The sequence below is a fragment of the Patella vulgata genome, chromosome 6 (genome assembly GCF_932274485.2).
Source record: "Patella vulgata chromosome 6, xgPatVulg1.2, whole genome shotgun sequence".
Lineage (NCBI taxonomy): Eukaryota > Metazoa > Mollusca > Gastropoda > Patellidae > Patella > Patella vulgata.
In genome coordinates this window covers 3,222,430-3,245,628 of record NC_065884.2, presented here as the reverse complement: position 1 = coordinate 3,245,628, position 23,199 = coordinate 3,222,430, and the positions used below count along the sequence as shown (strand labels likewise).

Here is a 23,199-nt window from a genome sequence, read left to right as displayed (position 1 = left end):
CGCGTTAGTCCAAAAGGACCTAGCGAGGCCAGTCATAAGTTTCTATGCGATGTACAGCCCAAGGCGTGTAATAGAGACGATAGATGCACAGTATTTCCCAAACGTTGTGTCATACAGAGTCATGATTCGGCTATATGTTACAAGAAACCATAATGTCAGTACACTGAATGAAAGCAGTTTATTTATTTCAGGAAAACAAATCACCCGGGGAACGGATATAAATACAAATGTATATGTAGTTATGTAATCCGACTTTCCTCCATATTGACGGGGTTGGGGTGGAGGCTAACGTGTGAGCTTTGGATTATAATGTCTTGCATTGATTCAAGTGGCGTTGACCAGCTTGTACGTGAGGAGTAGGGTTGTCTGCCTAACCTCGTGAGTTTTCTCCGGGTCCTCCATATACGGAATTTATAGCGTCTGTCTACCAGTAGCTCCGCGTAAGAACAGACAAGAAGCTAGCTGACCGACATTTTAGTAACGAAATCGACGATTTGTATTTCGAAAACATTAAGTATACATTAAGATCTCATGTATAATCGAGTGTTACGAAGGGCAGGTAATTCACAAACATTAACAAAATCAGCACAAGTGCTGGATATAATAGAATAGTGTGAAACGCAATGTTTTCCGTCAAACTTTTCTACCTTAATAATGAAGAAGGTCATACGCCATACAATGTATATAATCTCCGATTTGGCTCACTGCAACAGCTCATAGAATGGAACGAGCCAGTATTTCGATTGCCCAAACGAAGTCGATTCCATCGGGTTTTTTTTAGACATTATAATAACGTTATAATCTCCGATTTGGCTCACTAAGAGAATATCCTGACGAACGTGGTTTATTTTGTTTGCATATGAATAAACTAATGTGTTTCACCGACCGTAGTTTGGGGATTTCGGTCAATTAAAATATAGAAATATTAAATATCTTCCACATAAATTGGGAATTCATCTTCACTTGATCGAGGGGGGGGGGGGGGATTTAGGTCGATTAAAATATAGAAATGGGGAAGGGGGTTAGGTCCACATAAATTGGGGATTCATCTTCACTTGAGCGAAGGCGGGGGGGGGGGGGGGTAAGGACGATTAAAACATAGAAATATTAAATAACTTCCACATAAATTGAGAATTTGTCTTCACTTTATGAAAGGGGAAGTTCAGTAAAGGGTTTTTGCATAGGTCAATAATCCCATGTTGGTTTATGGTAGGTTCCCACTAATTAAATTGTCATTTTCTTCCGTTGGATATGTCTTGTATACGGTTATTGAGGTTACTTTGGTGAATTATGATTACAGCCTGTTTTTCAAAAGAAATTGCGCGCCCAGTTTGGAGATAACCTCGTCGCCCCCGCCCCCGCCCCCGCCCCCTCCCATAATAAAGTTGGAACCCCTCATGGAGCAAGGATCAGGGCCAACCGGTCCCTGGTCCGTAACTGGTATCAGAGATCTGTAGTAATCACAGGTTCATTATGTATTGCACGACAAGCCCTTGTGATTGTCCTAGTAATACTCATTTTCATAAGCATGGCTAGTCCTTCGGATGAGACGAAAAACCGAGGTCCCGTGTATACATTAGAATGCACGTAAAAGATCCCTTGGCAGTTGGAATTCGATATAGCACACTGTATGGCGTATGCTCGTCTTCATTAGACCAGCATAGGAGTAGAACAGTAGGACGTTAAACCCCATTTCATTTCATTTCATAAGCATGGAGCATTAGATAGAATAGTTCTTGGTTTAAAGAACTGCAATGTCGCGAAGATAATCTGAAATGCATTTACGACTTGGCTTCACGAAAGTCATGTCGTCCGACTTCCACTTCAGATGTTCATCGATCCAATGTCTTCATCATTGTAGCTGCTATAAGGTCTTCCTCGGTTTCTTTTTGTACTTTGTCTAGTGTCCATTGCTGACGATAAACAGCATCACTGTAGCAGTCGCAGTTAGAAATGAACCTGTAGATACTATGGGTCTAAAGAATACCAAGGCACCGCAGATCCCCTAACCTGAACTCGACCAAGGCGCCGCAGATACCCGAACCTGAACTCGCCCAAGGTACCGCAGATCCCCGAACCTGAACTCACCCAAGGCGCCGCAGATCCTGAACTCGCGAAGGGGTCCAACTCTATGTTGGTCTGGTGGGGGTGGGGGCGAGTTCTCTCCTCCCCTGAGCGAGTTTTTTTTAAAATAACTGATGAAAGGATGTTTTCTATGATATCTTGATCATTCTAGCTTATGCACAAATTTGTAGTGTGACAATTTTATTTGAAAGTAATTTATGAAACACAATATCGAATTCGGTAACCCTGAAAACTTTATTTTACAAGCAATATCTACAGGATATATTTTGATTGACGTTTTAAATTTACACCACCTGGGCTATTCATAATTAATTCTTTTAGGTAGAAACCCAAAACCCTTTATATAAGACATATTACAAGCCATTTCCAACGGAAGCAAATGCCGATTAATTTAAATCCCGCCATTTAGGATTTCATTTTTTTGACAGCCATTTTTAATTTCTGCCATCATGGATTCTTGAAATTTTCGCTACCATTTTTAATTGTCACCATGTTGGATTTTCGAAATTTATCTTTAAATCAGAGACATCGAAAACCATATAAATGAAATAGAGAGAGAGACAAATGGGGTTTAACGTCCACTCGACACAAACTAGGTCATTTCGGGACTAACATATGGTTTTATTTTATTTCAATAATTCGCTTGCACGTAGGGGTCTTTAGCAGTGGGAGGAAACCGGAGGAGCCGGAGAAAACCCACGAGGTTGGACAGGCGCCCCTACTCCTTGCCACGTACAACCGGGGATTCGAAACCACACCAGTCGACTCAATGACAGACTTTATGATACAGCGCGCGCACGCTAACCATTCAGCTATCCAACCCCCCCTTATAAATGACATAGTAAAAGTCATATCTTACGTGATTTTCTCTGGTTTTATGGAGAAAATGCCCAACTTGGCAGCAATGGTGAAAGAAATGGCAGGCACCATGTGAAAAATACATTTTTACATTTTTGGGGGGGACAAAATAAAAACACATTGTGTTTGAAGAATTTGAAATAATAATTCTCGCACCTCTAAAACACACTGGTCTTCTAAACATTTCTAGGCTCGGGGGAGAGGGGGCTGGGGTCTGGGGAAAGTTTTGATTGTAGAATCCCCGAAAGGTCATTTCCTCGATCTTGCAGAAAGATTTTGCAGAATTCTGATGGTTAGAAATCACTTACACAAGAGTAAAATCAAGTACAACCCATGTGAATTCAAGTTATTTGATTAAGAATTTTGAAAGAACGTACAACGTACTGTGATGACAAAATTATATCGAGTAACACGTGAACATACTCGGCGCACATTTATAATAATTATATAAGTTCGCAATATTTTAGTTTCGTTTGGGTTTGAGCCTGAGGAATATAAACACTAAACGTATGGGAAACTTCAAAAGGTATTTTAATTTAGATTTATAACATTGTGGAGGCAGGGATACGATTTTGGGGTTCGTAAGTTCATCACTACATAATTTATAAATTCTTTTGGGTTTGTAAGTTCATCACTACATAATTTATATACTGGGCTTGTAAGTTCATCACTACATAAGTTATAAATTCTTTACTAATAATGAATATCATCCGCAAATGGACTAACTGACCTTTATTAATATCGACTGATTTAATCGTAACGCGTCTTAAAACCTCCATACATGGAAGCTACGTAAACCTTTGGCGTGTATTGTATTCATAGAGGGGGAGGGGGGGTTGCGATGAAGCGGGGCGTCCAGTTTTAGGGTAATGTATTTCCGTTTTTCGGGTACAAATATCAGAGAATGAGACCATATATCATAGAAATATAATTATTGTAAAACGAAATCGCTCGTGGTTTACGTTTGAAATAAATAATGCTTAAGACCTCGGACAATAACATTTGTGGAAAACTCGTTTTAGTTAATGATTGATCATTCTGAAAATTCAGGTGACAACTGAGATTAGCCCGCTATGCCTATACATACCTGTATTAAGTATTTGGGATTTACACCTTTATTTTTCTCTTGTTTACCTTATTAATTAGTTTAGTCGCATACTTTTAAGAGTGACTGCACTTATTTGTGATGTCCTATTCCCCACCAATATTTACGCATCTGTTACGAACCCTACGCGCAAGCGAAGTATTGAAATTACATTGAACCTTTTGTTAATCCCGAAATGACCTAGTTTGCGTCGAGTGAACGACTGGACGGTAAGCTACTTGTTGTTGTTGTTTATTACAAATTTAACGTCCAATACATAATGCATGATATTATGGACAGGTTAACTTAATTAAGTTATTTACATCTGAATGAGTAAAATATAGAAGTTAGGTAAAAACACTAAATAATAAAAAGTTCTTGTATATCTAAAAGTCACTTTAAAACACAGTTTTAAAAACGGTTTTAAAAACGCAGTCGTGAGGAGAGAGAGCGGGTCATCTCCTCCCTTTGACATAATGAAAACAAGTTAAAATAGGAGATCCAGCTATATTTCTTTCTCTCTCTGTTATTGTTAAGTGAAACGTGCGCATGAATCGAGTATTTATAGCATACCGGTCTTTAGTTTATAGCTATTATATGAATGGTGGTGGGAGGGGTCGCTTCTTCTTCTAGCTCCCTTGCGATATGTTTAGATTATTTTCTTTCCAGACCTCGCGTTTGTGTATTCTAATATTACATCACGGTCCAATCCAAGGGAGGTAACTTTACATTGTAACTTAGCTTACTGCAATAATGCGAGTCCTTTGGTTGACTGCCACTGCTAATGAGCCCTACGCGACAGCGAATTATTGAAATAAAATTGTACCATATGTTAGTAACGAAATGACTTAGTTTGTGTCGAGTGGACGTTACCCCCCCCCCCCTCTTCTCTCTCTCTCTCTCTCCCCCCCCACCCCTCTCTGGTTTGGGATACAATCTTGTAGTGCCAAGTACTGGGGTTTCCTCAGATTATCCACCCACTGCTGCCTTTTTAAAGACCCGTACAAGTAAGAGAATTAGTGTAATAAATTGAAGCATAGTAGTCCGGAAATGACCTAAATTATTTCAACTAAACACCATAAAATATGTATTTTGTAACGTAGCATTTATTATCAAATTAGAAGTGGACGTACGTACAAAATTCTATGCAAAAACATTTTCAAATATAATTAACCGTACACTGGTATTCTCTTGTCGGTAGACATTACTTCCATTCGTAGCTCATTCCCGAAAAATCATATTTATTTTTAAAAAAAATAACGTAGATATGGCATTTCGTTATGTGGGTGTCTTCTAGTCACATTCAGTAACGATAATCTGGAAAATAAAAACAGAGATTGGGATTAATAAAATAAAACGAAATGTGGTCCAATGTCTTGTATTTCTGTATCGACTGATATAATGAAGGATGAAATACGTCATACAGTGTGCTATAAAATACATCATGCAGTGTGCTGTGAAATACGTCATACAATGTGCTATGACATACAGTGTGCTATGAAATACGCCATACAGTGTGCTATGAAATACGTTATACAGTGTACTATGAAATACGTCAAACAGTGTGCTATGAAATACGTCAAACAGTGTTCTATGAAATACGTCATACAGTGTCCGATGAAATACGTCATACAGTGTGCTATGCAATTAAATGAGGTATAATGTACGGCGTTGGCCTAGCTATTCGATAAATCGAAATACTCAGAATACATTTTTCATTTGATTGACCCTAATTGGCCTCTCGGTATCTCGTAATTACGAGATAAATATCTTGGAACAACTTGTAATAACGAGATAGTTATATTGTAATAAGGAGATAGTTACCTTGTAATAGCGAGATAGTTATATTGTAATAGTAATTAGTATCGAAAAAGTTTTTTCGGTATTTTCCGGTATCTAGTACAACTGATATCTTGTAATAACGAGATACTTTTTTTTTCATTTGATTGACCCTAATGGTCTTCCGTAGTTTTCTATGAAATAAAATATACATTAAATGACTTCCATTTTTCATCACTCTGGGTTGTGATGATTTTACCACATTATGCCAAAACTATTATATTATTATTATAATATCATTACTATTATTATTATTATTATTATTATTATTATTATCAATATTGTTATTATTATTAGTAGTAGTAGTATTATTATCGTTATTATTATTATTATTATTATTATTATCAATATTGTTATTATTATTATTAGTAGTAGTAGTAGTAGTAGTAGTAGTATCGTTATTATTATTATTATTATTATTTTTTTTTATTATTATTATTATTATTATTATTATTATTATTATTATCAACATTATTATTATTATTATTATTATTATTATTATTATTATTATTATTATCAATATTATTATTATTATTATTATTATTATTATTATTATTATCAACATTATTATTATTATTTTTATTATTATTATTATTATTATTATTATTATCAATATTATTATTATTATTATTATCATTATCATTATCATTATCATTATTATTATCATCAATATTATTATCATCAATATTATTATCATCAATATTATTATTATTGTTATTATTATTATAATGATCTTTATCATTAAACGGTAAACTTACATATTGTTAATTGTTAATTAAAGTGTCATACACGGTATACCATAAAATAAAATAAATAGATTTTAAAAATTTACAACTGTGTCCAGCCCAGATAGTTTGACTTCACTATGGGTTTTGTCGATTTTACCATGAGCACAATGTTTGGATGGAATGCCCGTAAAATTAATATTAATTTTATTATTATTATTTATTATTTATTGGGGGGGTTGGATGGCTGAATGGTAAGCGTGTGCGTGCTGTATCATAAAGTCTGTCATTGAGTCGACTGGCGTGGTTTCGAATCCCCGGTTGTACGTGACGAGGAGTAGGGTCGCCTGTCCAACCTCGTGGGTTTTCTCCGGGTCCTCCGGTTTCCTCCCACTGCTAAAGACTCCTACGCGCAAGCGAATTATGTAAATAAAATTGGACCATGTGTTAGTCCCGAAATGACCTGGTTTGTGTCGAGTGGACGTTAAACCCCATTTCTCTCTCTCTCTCTCTATTATTTATTATTAAAGGTAAACTTACATATCTGATCCAGCCTCTGAAATTGGCAAATCCCTCGCCACTACCTAATTGGAAGGCACACTGAGATCGATCGATGGTGTCAGAAATGAAATGAAATGGGGTTTAACGTCCTACTGTTCTGCTCCTAAACGGGGCTAATGAAGACGGGCATACGCCATACAGTGTGCTATGAGGGAAATTTTGCCCGGCCTACTCTTATATCGAATTCCAACTGCCAAGGGATCTTTAACGTGCACGCCAATCTGTACACGGGACCTCGGTTTTTCGTCCCATCCGAACGACTAGACAGCTGTCCTCGTCAGGAACTCCATCCTGAATCACTGACAAGGGGGAAACCACGCTGGAAAATCTGGATGAACTTTTTAATGGTGTCTGAAAGATAGAGATTCAAATATAAAATATTCGTATTAATCGATATAATCGCTTTATTTCACTTCAATGTTAAATCCACGGCATGTCTTGGACTAGAAAAATGTTTTAAACATTCAGGAATATGTGTTAAAGGAAGGTCTAGCCTTTGTCTTCGTTGTGATTTCCCTAACTCTTCTCTGATTACCAGGTGACCCCTGTAACAATATCGTGACCTATACCAATTATTGGTTCCAAATCCATCCACAAGTTAGACGTCAAAAAGGGGATATATAAGCTTAGAAAATTAGTCAAACGTTTGATTCTCAGATGACCATGATGTAGTGGTTTCAAGAGTCTAGCCACGCTGGTTCGACCTTATAGGAGTGGGGTGAAGAGAAAGGCATGTTAATTGTAAGTATTGTAATGTTACAATAGTATCTACTCCAGAGTCAACCACAAGTCGATCAAGGCTAATAAAAGATGTGTAGCCGGGTTCTGTTACATCGCCCCCCCCCACCTCCACTACTCTCTTCACGTTACTGCCAGAATCATACGCCAAGGGCTGTTGGGGCTGTTGGTGGCTTTAGATCACGATCACAAGGTCTGTCATTGAGTCAAGGGGCGTGGTTGCGAACCAAAGCTGGTCGTCTGCTCAGTATTGTGAGCTTTCTCGCTCTCTTTCTCCCTTTGGGATCACGTGGCGGATCACGTGGCTAAGTGGGTAAGACGTTGGCTCGCTAGCCTGGCGCTCGGGTGTTCGATCCCAGCATTGGCCGAGAAAGTTCATCCAGATTTTCCCCTTGTCTGTGATGCAGGACGGAGGGCCTGACAAGGACAGCTGTCTAGCCGTTCGGATGGTACGAAAAACCGAGGTCCAGTGTACACATTGGTGTGCACGTAAAAGATCCCTTGGCAGTTGGAATTCGATATAAGAGTAGGCCGTAGCGCCGCTGCACGGGCAAAATTTCCCTCATAGCACACTGTATGGCGTATGCCCGTCTTCATTAGCCCAGTTTAGGAGCAGAACAGTAGGACGTTAAACCCCATTTCATTTATCTATCTCTCTATCTCTCTCTCTTTCTCTCCCAGGGCCGTTACTAGCTCGGAGCAAGGAGGGGACAGGAATTGTTCTCAGGAGGTGCTGTAAAATTGACGGACAATGTATAACTATTGTTTTTATTATCAACAATTTTTTCACATGGGGGGGGGGGGGCAAACCTAGTTACCGGCCTGCTCTCTCTCTCCCCCCCTCTCTCTCTCTCTCTCTCTTTCCAAGGAGTAGCGTCGCCTGTCCAACCTCGTGGGATTTCTCTGGGTCCTCCCCTTTCCTCCCACTGCTAAAGATCCCTACTTGCAAGCGAATTACTGAAATAAAATTGAACCATATGTTAGTCCAGAAATTACCTAATTTGTGTCGAGTGGACGTTAAACACCACCTCTCTCTCTCTCTCTCTCTCTCTCCCTCTCTCTCTCCCTCTCTCTCAATCTCAATATTCCCACGACACTGTTTCAATACTAGCCTTCTAAATCAAATCCACCGACCACACCATTGACGTTACCATTAATCCTAGCTTGAGCTTTATTATAGAATATTTCTACATCGCGCCAGTCTGCCTGAAAACAAAATGTATTAAAACAAACATATTGGTTCTTCTAGAGTGCAGTGATGGGCAGAGGTTTTGTGATGCCAAGGGGCCTAGTACTCAGAAATGTATTCTTCCAAATCTCAAGCATAAGACCGAGTACTCAGAAATGTATGCTTCCAAGTCTCAAGCATAAGGCCTAGTACTCAGAAATGTATGCTTCCAAGTCTCAAGCATAAGGACTGGTACTCAGAAATGTATGCTTCCAAGTCTCAAGTATAGGGTTAAATACCCAGAACAAGAAAGTTTTTAAAGATTTGATCGGATCATACCGTTACATCGGAGGTGGTTTACTGACCAACGATCGTGTTCTCGGTGCGAGTTTTAATTTGATGTCATCGGATCATGCCGCTAAATCAGCACAAACGTGCCAGTCGAATAATTAGGGTTGGCTATACTTACTGTGGTAACTACGAATGGGCCTGAGACAACAGTTCATGAGAAAGCGACCCTGAGATTAGTTGCCTGGCCTAACCTGGTGATTTCAATGGTTGAAGATTTACCACAGTCGCCATTGGTGACTACAGCTTCTTCCGTCGTGCTGGGAGGATTATTATCTACCTTGTAGGACACTTGGATTTTCAGATTGTTCCTGAACTCCACGTTAGACAAGCGAAGGATCCTGATAGCAGTGCTACCATTAAAATAGGCTGTCCCGGCGGCGGTGTCGATAATGGCGCCATAGTTGTCATACTCTCCGGCCTCAGCGGTTTCAAAGTCAATATCCACCAGCGGTTCACATGGAACAGAAACTATAAATAATACAAGAATTAATTAATGAATGATTCACATGGAACAGAAACTATAAATAATACAAGAATTAATTAATGAATGATTCACATGGAACTGAAACTATAAATAATACAAGAATTAATTAATGAATGATTCACATGGAACAGAAACTATAAATAATACAATAATTAATTAATGAATGATTCATATGGAACTGAAACTATAAATAATACAAGCTGTAGGAATGAATTAATGAATGAATCAAATGGGGTTTAACGTCCTAAATTTCTGCACCAATCGGGTTAACAAAGATGGCCATAGGTCATGCAGACCCTCTGACCTCAGTGATCAGAATCCCTAACAATGGGGAACCACGACAGAAAATCCAGATGAACTTTCTCGGCCTACGCAGGAATCGAACACGGGACCGGTTAGCGAGCCAACCTCTTACTAACAGATATAAGAGTAGACGATAGTGCCACTGCCCCTGCAAAATTTCCCTCATAGCACACTGTATGGCGTATGCCCATCTTCATTAGCCCAGGTTAGGAGCAGAACAGTAGGACGTTTAACCCATTTTCATTTCTTGAAATCACTTGGATAAAAAAGGAGGCCAATCAAAATATTTTAGCTAACACCTATAGGTGCATCCCAAATTTAGGCTGCCTGTCTACAGCTAGCTCCGCCTGAGAACAGGCCTTAAGCTAATTAACCGACATTTGAAATCCTACATTCCTACATCGACGATTTTAGTCTAAAAAACTGAGTATGCTTTTAGAAATTTTTAGAAGTATTTATTTCTCTTATATTGTCATATTGAATGAAATTGAATATGTTTATTTAGCCGTTGTGTGTATGAAAGATGTCAAACTAATCAGAGCCGAATCACAAAATAGTCCTCTAATTATTCAATATGGTGGCGCCCATGAAAGATAATTTCACAGAGGCGGTTTTGTTTTCGAAGACAAATTTAAGTAGTATCTAACCTTGTTTTGAAAGATAAACAGATTGAAACTCTAAAGACAGTTTACAATGGTAAAGACTGTATTGCAATGTTACCCACTAGCACATATTATATATCGCTTTTACCGGAGTGGCAGAAGTTGACATAATTGCCATAAAACACGTGCTTCGAGTTATTTTTACTCTGTTGTGTATACAAAGCAGTAGTCCAGTGGATAAGTCCCACCTCAAAATGATCATGTGAGCGTTTTAAATGGACGTCATTTATGGCAGTGATCTATTCTGGAAGTATGACGTAGATGGATCGCTGCGTGCTATATGTGGCACCGTCTTGTTTAAATCATATGTATAGATGGCGAATGTTACTTGTGGATACTGAACGAAATTGAACCATTTTTAAACGGATTCATATTTTACAATATTTTGGATTTCATAAAGATGTGTAAAAATGTTGAAAATTTTAAGATTAAACTGAAAACTCATTTATTTTGCACACTGAAGGAAACATAATATTCAACTGATGACATACTTATTATTTTTAACTTGCATCTGCATTCTATCTTATTTTGTCTGTAATTATAGTGTTCTTCCTATATTCTACTTGTATAATGTATATGTTTTGTAGTTTGGGAGTTTGGGAGTGACTTATCAAACTTCCCACTTTAAAATGCTATTGCATTTCTAATGATTTTAAATTTATCCTGATATTACATGTATATATGTCTTTGTAGCTTAGGAGGGACCTATGGAAGATTAGTTTTTTGGGGTTTTTTGTGCAAACTAAATACGTTGCCTCATTAAATAAAGTTTTATTATTATACTATTCAAAAAAAGTAGGGGATATTTGATTTTTAAGTGTTATTAAAGTCACCTTATGAAATTGACGAAGAAACAAATGACAAAATGAAATGAAGTTCACATTCATCGATTTATTCCAAATGATCGTTAGACTAAGTAAGGCACAGACTGACCATTATAAGGGTAAAATGATACCCGGGGTCAAACAGCAAAGTTACCACAGCATCACAACCAAGTCAGTAACGGGTAAATCCTCCTCTGTTTGCCAAACAAGCATTGATCCGACGTGGCATACTCCTAATGAGACGTCTAAGGTCATTTTGGTCCAGATTGTCCCATTCCTGTTGCAACGCAGCAGCAAGTTCTTGGACATTGGCAGGACGTTGTTGACGTTGACGTAACCTCTGTCCAAGCATGTCCCAGACATGCTCGATGGGGGAGAGGTCGGGACTCAGTGCTGGCCAAGGTAATGTGGTGATGTTCTGTTGTTGGAGGTAACCTGTAACGATCCTGGCCCTGTGACATCTTTCGTTGTCATCCTGGAAGATGAAACGGCGACCATGACGTCGTGCGAACGGCACAACATGGACTGCCAAGATGTTGTCCCGGTAGTACTGGCCTGTAACACGCCCTGCAACAACATGTAAAGCCGTTCTTCCAGCAACAGTGATGCCTCCCCACACCATAACAGAACCACCCCCAAATCGATCATGTCTGATGACGTTAACGTCTTGGAAGCGCTCGTTTCGACGACGCCACACCCTCCTACGTCTGTCCAAAAAATCAACAGTGAACCTTGACTCATCTGAAAACATCACATTGCTCCAGCGTCGATTATCCCAGTGTTGACGATCCCTACACCAACGACGTCTTGCCTGAATGTGATGATCTCTCAAACAAGGGATCACGCGAGGACGTCGGGCGCGAAGGTGACCCCTATGCAGTCGATTCCGAATCGTCTGGACACTCACTCTCACACCAGTGACTGTTTGAAGACGAGCGCTGATCTGATTTGCTGTGATGACACGATTTCTCAAGGCCAAGGTACGGATAAATCGATCCTGGGCTTGAGTTGTCGCCCTTGGTCGACCTGAGCGTGGTCTTCCTGTACAGATTGTGTATCACGGTATCTGGACCATAGCCTGCTTATGACAGACTGAGAAACATTCATCGTCCGCGCCACAACCGCCTGTGTTGTGCCGATCTGTAGCATGCCAAGGGCACGTAACCTTTCATTTTGGGTAAGCCGACGCATATCAAAATTTGTTTTCTGGTCACTAAAACAATTAAACTGATGTTTCCACCCTGGAATTCAATGCCACAATGACTGTAACATTCAAAGTCAGAGTCGTGCAAATCTTGGGTTGGACCCCCATGATGATCCCAAGCATCACCTGCATTCCATGCGGTAGCTATTGGTGCGTTTGGGCGTCACATGTAACTGGAAATGTTTCTTCTGTTAGGTTCTATAGTGACTTTTTTCGTAGTCATTTGCATAATTAGTATTATGCCCCCAAAATCAAATATCCCCTACTTTTTTTGAATAGTATATTATTATTGGATTTAAATTTTCTCAAATGACGTTCAGTAGTTTTAAATATTGTTTTGGTTTATACATGGCTAGTGGCTAATATATAGTGGCTAATACAGAGAGCGTTTTATTGTTTCAATTCTTGCTATAGTATTATATCTAGAGCTGTCCGCATAGCACTAACAGTGACTAATGAAGACGGGTATACGTCATAGAGAGTATATACAGGTCATTGCACGTCACACTCACATACATGCAATATTTATGAATGAAGACGGGTATACGTCATAGAGAGTATATTTCACGTCACACTCACATACATGCAATATTTATGTGAGTGTGGTAAATAGATTCATTTATATGGCACAAACATATAAAACATAATGGACATAGTTATATAATTATATGCTTTATTTTTAAAAAAACCTTTATAACTATTTGGTCGGGGATATTTTTAATATCGAGCCCCCTGTCTACAGCGTAGCCTACTTACACTCTTTAACCCCGCTGCGGTGATATTGTGTAACAACAGACTTACCTGGACCACATGTTGGAGTAAATATCGTACACGCACAGGTAATTACATTAAAGCCCAGCCCTGCAGGACAATTCCGTGTGATTTGTTGCCCATGAACCATTTGGCCATACACACATACGTTGCTTGGGTCTTTGATTAACGGGCAAGTGGCTAGGGATAAAAAAAAAATACAATGAGTCGGTTATGTTATACTGTTCTCTAGCGTCGTTTAGTAGCTTTAGTGCTACCAGGTAAGAAATGAAATGAAATGAAATGAAATGAAATGGGGTTTAACGTCCTACTGTTCAGCTCCTATACTGGGTTAATGAAGACGGGCATACGCCATACAGTGTGCTTTGCGGGAAATCTTATCGAATTCCAACTGCCAAGGGATCTTTTACGTGCGTTCAAATGTTTCCACGGGACCACGGTTTTTCGTATCGCCCTGCATCACTGACAAGGGGAAACCTCGTCGAAAAATAGGGATAAGAGTGAGTAGATAAATATAATAGAGGGCAGGTCGGGTAGATAAATATAATAGAGGGCAGGTCGGGTAGATAAATATAATAGAGGGCAGGTCGGGTAGATAAATATAATAGAGGGCAGGTCGGGTAGATAAATATAATAGAAGGGAGGGGGGGGGGGGGGTAGATATATATAATAGAGGGCAGGTCGGGTAGATAAATATAATAGAAGGGAGGGGAGGGGTAGATAAATATAATAGAGGGCAGGTCGGGTAGATAAACTACATACTTGGTTGTGGTGCGGTACAAGTTCCATCTCCCACACAGTTTAGAGCAGCCGTATCGAACGAAAATCCGTCGGCACAGACACGCGGTGTTTGAACTCCGCCCATACATTCGTAATATTCGGAACAGTTTCCACTGACCTTGAATACATATCCATCTGATTGACTTTCACACACAGCTGTAGATATATAAACAAAACATTTGTAATAATAAAAAAAAGAGAGAGAGAGAGAAATGGGTTTAACGTCCACTCGACACAAACTAGGTCATTTCGGGACTAACATATGTTTTAATTTTATTTACATAATTCGCTTGCGCGTAGGGGTCTTTAGCAGTGGGAGGAAACCGGAGGGTCCGGATAAAACCCACGAGGTTGGACAGGCGACCCTACTCCTTGTCACGTACAACCGGGGATGCGAAACCACGCCAGTCGACTCAATGACAGACTTTATGATACAGCGCGCGCACGCTAACCATTCAGCCATCCAACCCCCCTAATAAAAAAAGAACTCATAATAGCATTGTTGAAGGGGTGCGATTGGGGTGCTTACTTTCCATATATCGCCTTTTGTGCGTTATTAATCCTAGATGTGGGTAGGTAGGAGGGTACTTTCCCTAGAACTACAAGTGTCACTGTGTGCTATAAAGAGGAATGCATACCTTCCCTAGATGTGTGTAGGGAGGAGGGTACTTTCCCTAGAACTACACGTGTCACTGTGTGCTATAAAGAGGAATGAATACCTTCCCTAGATGTGTGTAGGGAGGAGGGTACTTTCCCTAGAACTACAAGTGTCACTGTACGCTATAAAGAGGAATGCATACCTTCCTTAGATGTGTGTAGGGAGGAGGGTACTTTCCCTAGAACTACACGTGTCACTGTGCGCTATAAAGAGGAATGCATACCTTCCCTAGATGTGTGTCGGGAGGAGGGTACTTTCCCTAGAACTACAAGTGTCACTGTGCGCTATAAAGAGGAATGCATACCTTCCCTAGAACTACCAGTTCCACTGTGTGCTATAAAGAGGAATCTATACCTTCCCTAGAACCTCTAATACCACTGTAGATTAGTCATATATTATTTAGTTGTGCCTAGATGACGGTGCTATAACGGCCTACCCATATTCATTTCGAATTGCAATTGTCAAGTGCACGCCAATTTGTATACGGGGCCCCTGTTTTTTGTCCCACCCGAGCGACTAGACACCACCGCCTGTTGCTGACGGGGTTTTGTTTGTCTAATAATTCTACCTACCATTAGTACAGTTGACTTGGTCCATAAAATTACAGGTGAGAATAGATTGATCCCAATAAGTTCCAAACGGGCACTGTTTGATAATTGGGGGGTGTGATAGCTGGCATTGTAGGAATTTATCGCAATCGCTAGTAGGGAGATAACCAATACCATTCCTATAGATACATCCAGAACATGGTCCATCATCTAAAAAGGTAAAATTATTAGCAGAAAAGTAAACGCTAGTGCCACCATGGACCGCTATAGAGTACACATATATATGAAGTGTTCCTGTATTATCTTATCTATATATATATTTGTGACTGTCGTTTGTCTGTCTGTCTGGCTGTCTGTTCGGGGTTGGCGGCTACACTAGGTCTGCCCCGAGTCTGAAATTTGGGGTATAGGGGTAGCTCGGACCGGGGAGTAACATAGGCTAGGTGGCGTTAGTCTACCACCTCCGGTTTCGGATTTATGACCCCCGAGCGAAGCCGGTCTGTTCCGGGTTGGCGGCTACACTAGGTCTGGCCCGAGTCTGAAATTTGGGGTATAGGGGTAGCTCGGAACGGGGAGTAACATAGGCCAGGTGGCGTTAGTCTACCCCTTCCGGTTTCGGAGTTATGACCCCCGAGCGAAGCCGGTCTGTTCGGGGTTGGCAGCTACACTAAGTCTGCCCCGAGTCTGAAATTTGGGGTATAGGGGAAGCTCGGACCGGGGAGTAACATATGCCAGGTGGCGTTAGTCTACTACTTCCGGTTTCGGAGTTATAACCCCCGAGCGAAGCCGGGTATCCTGCTAGTTAAATATAAAATTATTATTATTGACATCATTTGGTGCACTTTTCGTGATTGACTGTGTGACATTAAAACTTGAGCAATACATGTTTGAAGAATATAATAAACCAGTGCGTGTATTTTAGAAGTGAATTTGTGAAGATGACCATCTCATTTATGCAGTATTAATTACTTACTATCAGGGTCACAGAGATTATGAGTGAAAATCACGTCTAAAATACACCACAGGATACAAAGGATGATCTGAGAAGGCGCCAGCTAGTATGGTAAATCCAAGGGGCCCTTGAAAAAGTCAATCTCATAGACTTTGAAAGGTTTTACTTAGTCTTGAATTTAAGAATTGTTTTATTCGGGTTTTTGTTGTTGTTGATGAATTTGTAAGCCAAGAATACATCCTAGCACGACCTGCTCATTATGTATTATTCATTACTTACCATTACAAACCATAGCTATCAGGTCAACTACTTTTGGGGTAAGTTGATCGAAATTGTCAGCTATGATGACCTGTGAAGGATTCGAGGCGATTCCTTCTAGTTCTGCGGCATCAGGACCATTACCAACCCCAATGGCAAACACATTTATACCCATGTTCTTTGCTTGTGCTGCAGCGGCCAATGTTGCGGCCATATTACTCGACCTTCCATCTGTTAAAATATAAGGTAAAAAAAATGTAACAAAATTAACAAGTTCAGTAAAGATGCGTTATTCAAGAGCTAAATTTGCCCATTTCGGGTCTTTCTTTAGGTCTTAAATGTTATATAAATTATTAATTAGACATTTTATTAACATGGCAAGATCATAATCGACCCTCTATGCCATCGTCGACAGTCGGTTAATGATTGAATTAAAAAATGGATAATCGAGACTTTGCTTACTGTCGTAACAACAGTAGGAATGACAATCCAGTTTTCCAGACCACCCTAGAATCAAGTAATTTGACTGAAATTTTAAAGATATTCCCTTCTCATTATCTATTTTTAAACTATTATAGTGATAACTGTCAGCTCTTTATCGAATCTAACACGATGTATCTTTAATTACATGCATATTAATTTACAAATTGTAAAAATATAACGTCCCACTAAAATATGGGTTATAGTCTATACAATATCCATATTAACTGTATGTACTTATATGATTCATGACTCGGTGGGTGGCACTCGAGCTCAGAAAATATGGACTTTATTCACAAGTATTTTAAGAAACCGGCCCTTTCATTGGCTAAAAGATATATTGTGTACTATGATTTAAACCTTTAACCAATAAAAAGGCCGCGTCATTAGGATATTTTAGAGTTAGTTTTTCATGAATAGTGACCCAGTAGGTCATGAGTTCTATCTCGGTATTTACCGAGAATGTGCTTTGTGATTTCTCAGCTTGATTTCCCCGTGTTAGTGATGCAGGCCCGTTAGACACGAAGACGCCTGTGGTCGAAACCAGGACAGTTGACGCATTGACCATTATATAATCTACTACCCACTGTACCACCTCATACCCAACTAAAACCCACTGTGCCACCTCATACCCAACTAAAACCCACTGTACCACCCATACCCAACTAAAACCCATAGTGCCACCCATACCCAACTAAAACCCACTGTACCACCCATACCCAACTAAAGCCCACTGTACCACCCATACCCAACTAAAGCCCACTGTACCACCCATACCCAACTAAAACCCACTGTACAACCCCATACCCAACTAAAGCCCACTGTACCACCCATACCCAACTAAAACCCACTGTACCACCCATACCCAACTAAAGCCCACTGTACCACCCATACCCAACTACAACCAACTGCCACCCCATACCCAACTAAAGCCCACTGTACCACCTCATACCCAACTAAAACCCACTGTGCCACCCCATACCCAACTAAAACCCACTGTGCCACCCCATACCCAACTAAAACCCACTGTGCCACCACATACCCAACTAAAACCCACTGTGCCACCCCATACCCAACTAAAAAATGGAAGAAGTTATTTTTCCTCTACCTGTTATTACAATAATAAATTGTTTATTTTCTGGTATTCCAAAATTTTGAAATTCTTGAATCACTCGCGTCAATCCCAAAGCTGTATTAGTCCCTCCACCTGGTTTTTGTAGAGAAGCAATATCCGACATCAAGGCAGTCACGTCGCTAGATAATGGAATAGGTACCGTGACAGTGTTGCTAAAAACTGCCACTCCAAAACGCCTGTCAACTCCATTTAGTCCAAGTGAAGCCGGAAACATCTCCAAAGAAGTTTTTATTTTTTGGAAATCGGTCGTTGCAATACTCCCGGATCCATCTACAAGAGCAATGACATCAAATCTCTGTTGACCACCACATGTACCAGTTTGAGCTGTAAAACAAGGACAATAAAAATACAAATTTAAAAAAGACAAAATATTCTAAAAAATTATAAACATATAGTTCGCCATGCAATGTAGTCAACAGATGTCAAAACACTTCATCCTAGAGACAATGTAATCAATTGTCAAGGGCCAATGTTTGTAAAAACAACTATCCAAGAACCAAACTCTACAGAAATAAAAAAGAAATGAAATAGGATTTAACGTCCTACTGTTTTGCTCCGACTTAGCTAATGAAGGCGGGCTTACGCCATACTGTGATGGAAATTTTGTCCGGGCAGCGCCACTCTCTTGTATCGAATTCCAACTGCCAAAGGATACTTTACATGCACGCCAATGTATACAAAGGACCTCGGTTTTTCGTCCCATCCGATTGACTAGGCAGCTGTTCTTGTCAGGTCCGCCGGCCTGCACTACTGACAAAGGGACATCATGGATCGAACACGCGTCCTCCAGGCTAGCAAGCCAGCCTCTACCCACTTAGCCACCGTGTCTCCCAAACTCTACAAACTGAGAGCACTATCCTGTGAACTACAAGTAAAGGGCAATAACTATGGAAGCACGTTCTTTTAGCCCAATTTTAAAACTTTAGGGACAATTGCGGATGATCTGTGGAGTATTTAATTCAATCTTTAGAGATTCAATAGTATTACTATGGAAACTATTATTAAAAACAATAATAACCCTGTTACGACTGTTGTGAAAAATCAACAGGTACCCAAATTTGCCTGCACTTTAGAAAATATATGTCAAGAATACGAACTCTGGAACTGCGGTAACGTGCAAAATTGACACGGATCCGTTTTATCTAAACTATGGTTACGGATCAGCAATCAGCATTGCCCCAAACTGTCGCTTTACCCAAGCCATAGCTAGAATTCGATACGAATCAGCATTATCCACAAGCTATCACATGAAATTGGCCAACGCTGCAGAATGAGCACAACCAGAAAATGCTAGTCTGATAAAAGATTCTTTTTCCTTTCATTTATTCATAGTTCAAATGACGTCACATGTATTTTTATTACCGTAAGTGGGATAGCCAAATTAAAAACAAAATTGCAATTCAGTAAAATGTCCATATTGGAGCACAAAGTATTTATCGCCTCTTCGACATAATACTCTCGTACTATTCCTTTATGAAGTCTAATGTACACGTGCGTACCAGTGTGTATACGGGACATTGATTTTTCTTCCCATCCAAACGACTAGACATTACCTTACCAGACCCTCCTTCATGTACTACTCACTTGGGGGAAACACAACAAAAACGCTCCGATGACCTCTCGGCCAACACCGGGATAGACAACAGGACCTCAAGGTTAGCGAGTCAGCGACCCTATCGGATTAAACAAACAGATGACACATAAGCGGACACAGATAAAAGATATGAAGGTGTAGACGGGATCTAGACAGTAATCACTATGAGATTTCAGGAGCCATTAAATTCATGTATCATATAAATAAAGTTCTTACCGTGAGAGAATGAGCATTGCGCTGCTACCAAAATCACCAAAATTAGTTCCTTCATATTGACTGAAAATATTCACATGCTTTGTATTATATGTAACCAGTGATCGTACTGCTGGTGAGGTGGGCGTACTTAATAAATACAGGGTGGCGCCCATAACAAAATAAGGAGAATTTGCTGAGTGGGTGTGAGGGGGGTTTTAACAGAATTAACACATCTTAGTTCTGATTTGTTTTATACATTTAAACACCAGAGCCTTGTTTCAGTTCGGCATTAGAAAAAACAATACTATGAAAACATATAGATAGTCCAAAAGGTGTTGACCACGGTTCATTTGTAATTTAGAAAAAAAATATTAAATAAAATAATATGCACAAATTTCACAATTCAGAAATTTCAGAATTCAGAAATTTCAGAATTTTGTGATTTTTATAATATACTAAGCAGCAAAAGAAACGTCAGATTGGTATGTTACTCTGAATAGACTGATTGCATAAAACTTGCCAAATGTTTTTGTTGTATATTTGTGACCACATCGCCAACTTTACCTGAGCAATAAGGCTCCTTCTCAAACACAGAATTGAACCTAGGAAATGTTCTCAAAAACGCAACTTGACTTCTGAGTTGCTAATGTGTTCTAATTGATTTTCATGTAACTCATGCTGCACGTGCTGTTCACCGGGACCAGCCCTATAAAATGCTTTCCTATACCTGGTTGAATTATTCACACTGCATTGTCATTTTCATGTAACTCATGCTGCACGTGCTGTTCACCGGGACCAGCCCTATAAAATGCTTTCCTATACCTGGTTGAATTATTCACACTGCATTGTCAGCAGCATGCCACGACCCACGACATCTCAGAGGACTCAGGCCCAAGCCGTTACCAATCAGTTCCAGGTCAATTTTCGGACCATCTACAGGCTTCCGCAACGCTTTCGGGCCACCAAAACCACGGACGATCGCCCCTGAACTGGTAGATCAAGGGTTACCACAAGGCGACACGACCGCTGTGTTGTGCAACCGCATGTGCAGAATCCCTTCTCACGGGCATCTGAGACAGCACGTCAAACAGTGGGAACACATGGAAGACCCATCAGTACCGACACAGTGTGCCGACGTCTCACCAGAAAGAACACCCATTGCCGTAGACCTTACCGTGGACCCCTCGCCATTGACGTGAACGTCTACAGTTTGCCCAACAACACCAGAACTGGCGATACAGGAAATGGAGAACTGTTTTGTTCACATTTGAGAGTTGGTATTGTGTATCAATTGCAGATGACAGGAACAAAATATGGCTAGGGTTATTCTGACCAATGTGTCATGGAACGACACTCGTGGGGTGGTCCAAGCATAATGGTTTGGGATGGAATCGGCCTGTACCAGAGAGTGGGTCCTGTGGTGTTCCAAAATCTTAGTCCGGGGAGAGGAGGCGGCATCAGAGCAGTGCGCTACATCCATCAAGCTCTCAGACCCCACATCATACCACATTTCAAATATCATCGAAACAACGTTTTCCAGCATGACAACGCCCGTGCCCACACCACTAGAGTTACTCGGGACTCTCTACAGCAGAACGGTGTCAACGTTATGCACTGACCATATTTAGGCCGGACTTGAAAAAACCCAATTGAACATCTTTGCGATGAAATTCAGAGGAGACTTAATAACGTCATACCGAGACCAAACAGCCGATGGATTGTGCCAGGCCTTTCTGAGAGTGTGGTTCCAGGTGCCAATGGCGTTCATCAATCGTCTGGCCCACTCCATGTACAGACGGCTGTTATTGACACTCGCGGTGGACACACCAGATACGGATGTAGTACAGACTCTAAACCTTCTCGTAATGTCTTGGAATTGTGATGAATTAATCACTTATGCGTCAACTCACTGTTCACAAAAAATTTTCTACAATGATTTGATTAAAGTGCATTTCTGATTTTGAAATCGTACTAAGGTTTTTTTTATTTTTTTTTTTGGTGTTCAAAAAATAAATGCTAAGCCCATTTTTCATCTTTTTTTTTATTTGAACGGGATCGTTGTTTCCATTAGTCTTACTTTTTTTAATGCCATTATATAAGGATAAAAGAAATTCATTATTGGTTTTAAATGTAGTGTCACTCAATGACAGTCCATAAACGCCTACGTGAAACCGGATTACGAGTCAGACGTCCCGTTAAAGCTGTTGTTTTGAAATACGCCGACACCGTGAAATCCGACTTCAATGGGTTCAATGGAAGAACAGTTTGGATGAGCGACGAGTCGTGGTTCCTGTACCGACAAGAAAATATCGCTATGCGTTTCTTTTTTTGAGAGAGAGAGAGAGAGAAATGGGGTTTAACGTCCACTCGACACAAACTAGGTCATTTCGGGACTAACATATGGTTTAATTTTATTTCAATAATTCGCATGCACGTAGGGGTCTTTAGCAGTGGGAGGAAACCGGAGGACCCGGAGAAAACCCACGAGGTTGGACAGGCAACCCTATTTCTTGTCACGTACGACCGGGGATTCGAAACCACGCCAGTTGACTCAATGACAGGCCTTATGATACAGCGCGCGCACGCGCTAACCATTCGGCCATCCAACCCCCCTTCTTTTTTTGAAGAGCATATATTATATGTACGGAGCTAACTCTAACCCTAACGGGGGGGGGGGCGAATGGTTAGCACGTGCGTGCTGTATCATAAGGCCTGTCATTGCATAAGTCAACGGGCGTGTTTTCGAGTCCCCGGTTGTACGCGACAAGGAGTAGGGTCGCCTGTCCAACCTCGTGGGTTTTCTCCGGGTCCTCCGGTTTCCTCCCACTGCTAAAGACCCCTACTCGCAAGAGAATCATTGAAATAAAATTAAACCATATGTTAGTCCCGAAATGACATAATGTGTGTTGAGTGGACGTTAAACCCCATTTCTCTCTCTCCCT

At 40.3% G+C, this 23,199-nt stretch overlaps 1 pseudogene; it reads right to left on the bottom strand.

The window, feature by feature from the left end:
• Positions 1 to 5,305: 5,305 nt before the first annotated feature.
• LOC130013120 (protein PIF-like) overlaps positions 5,306 to 23,199 on the bottom strand; it is a 31,022-nt pseudogene continuing 13,128 nt past the window's right edge.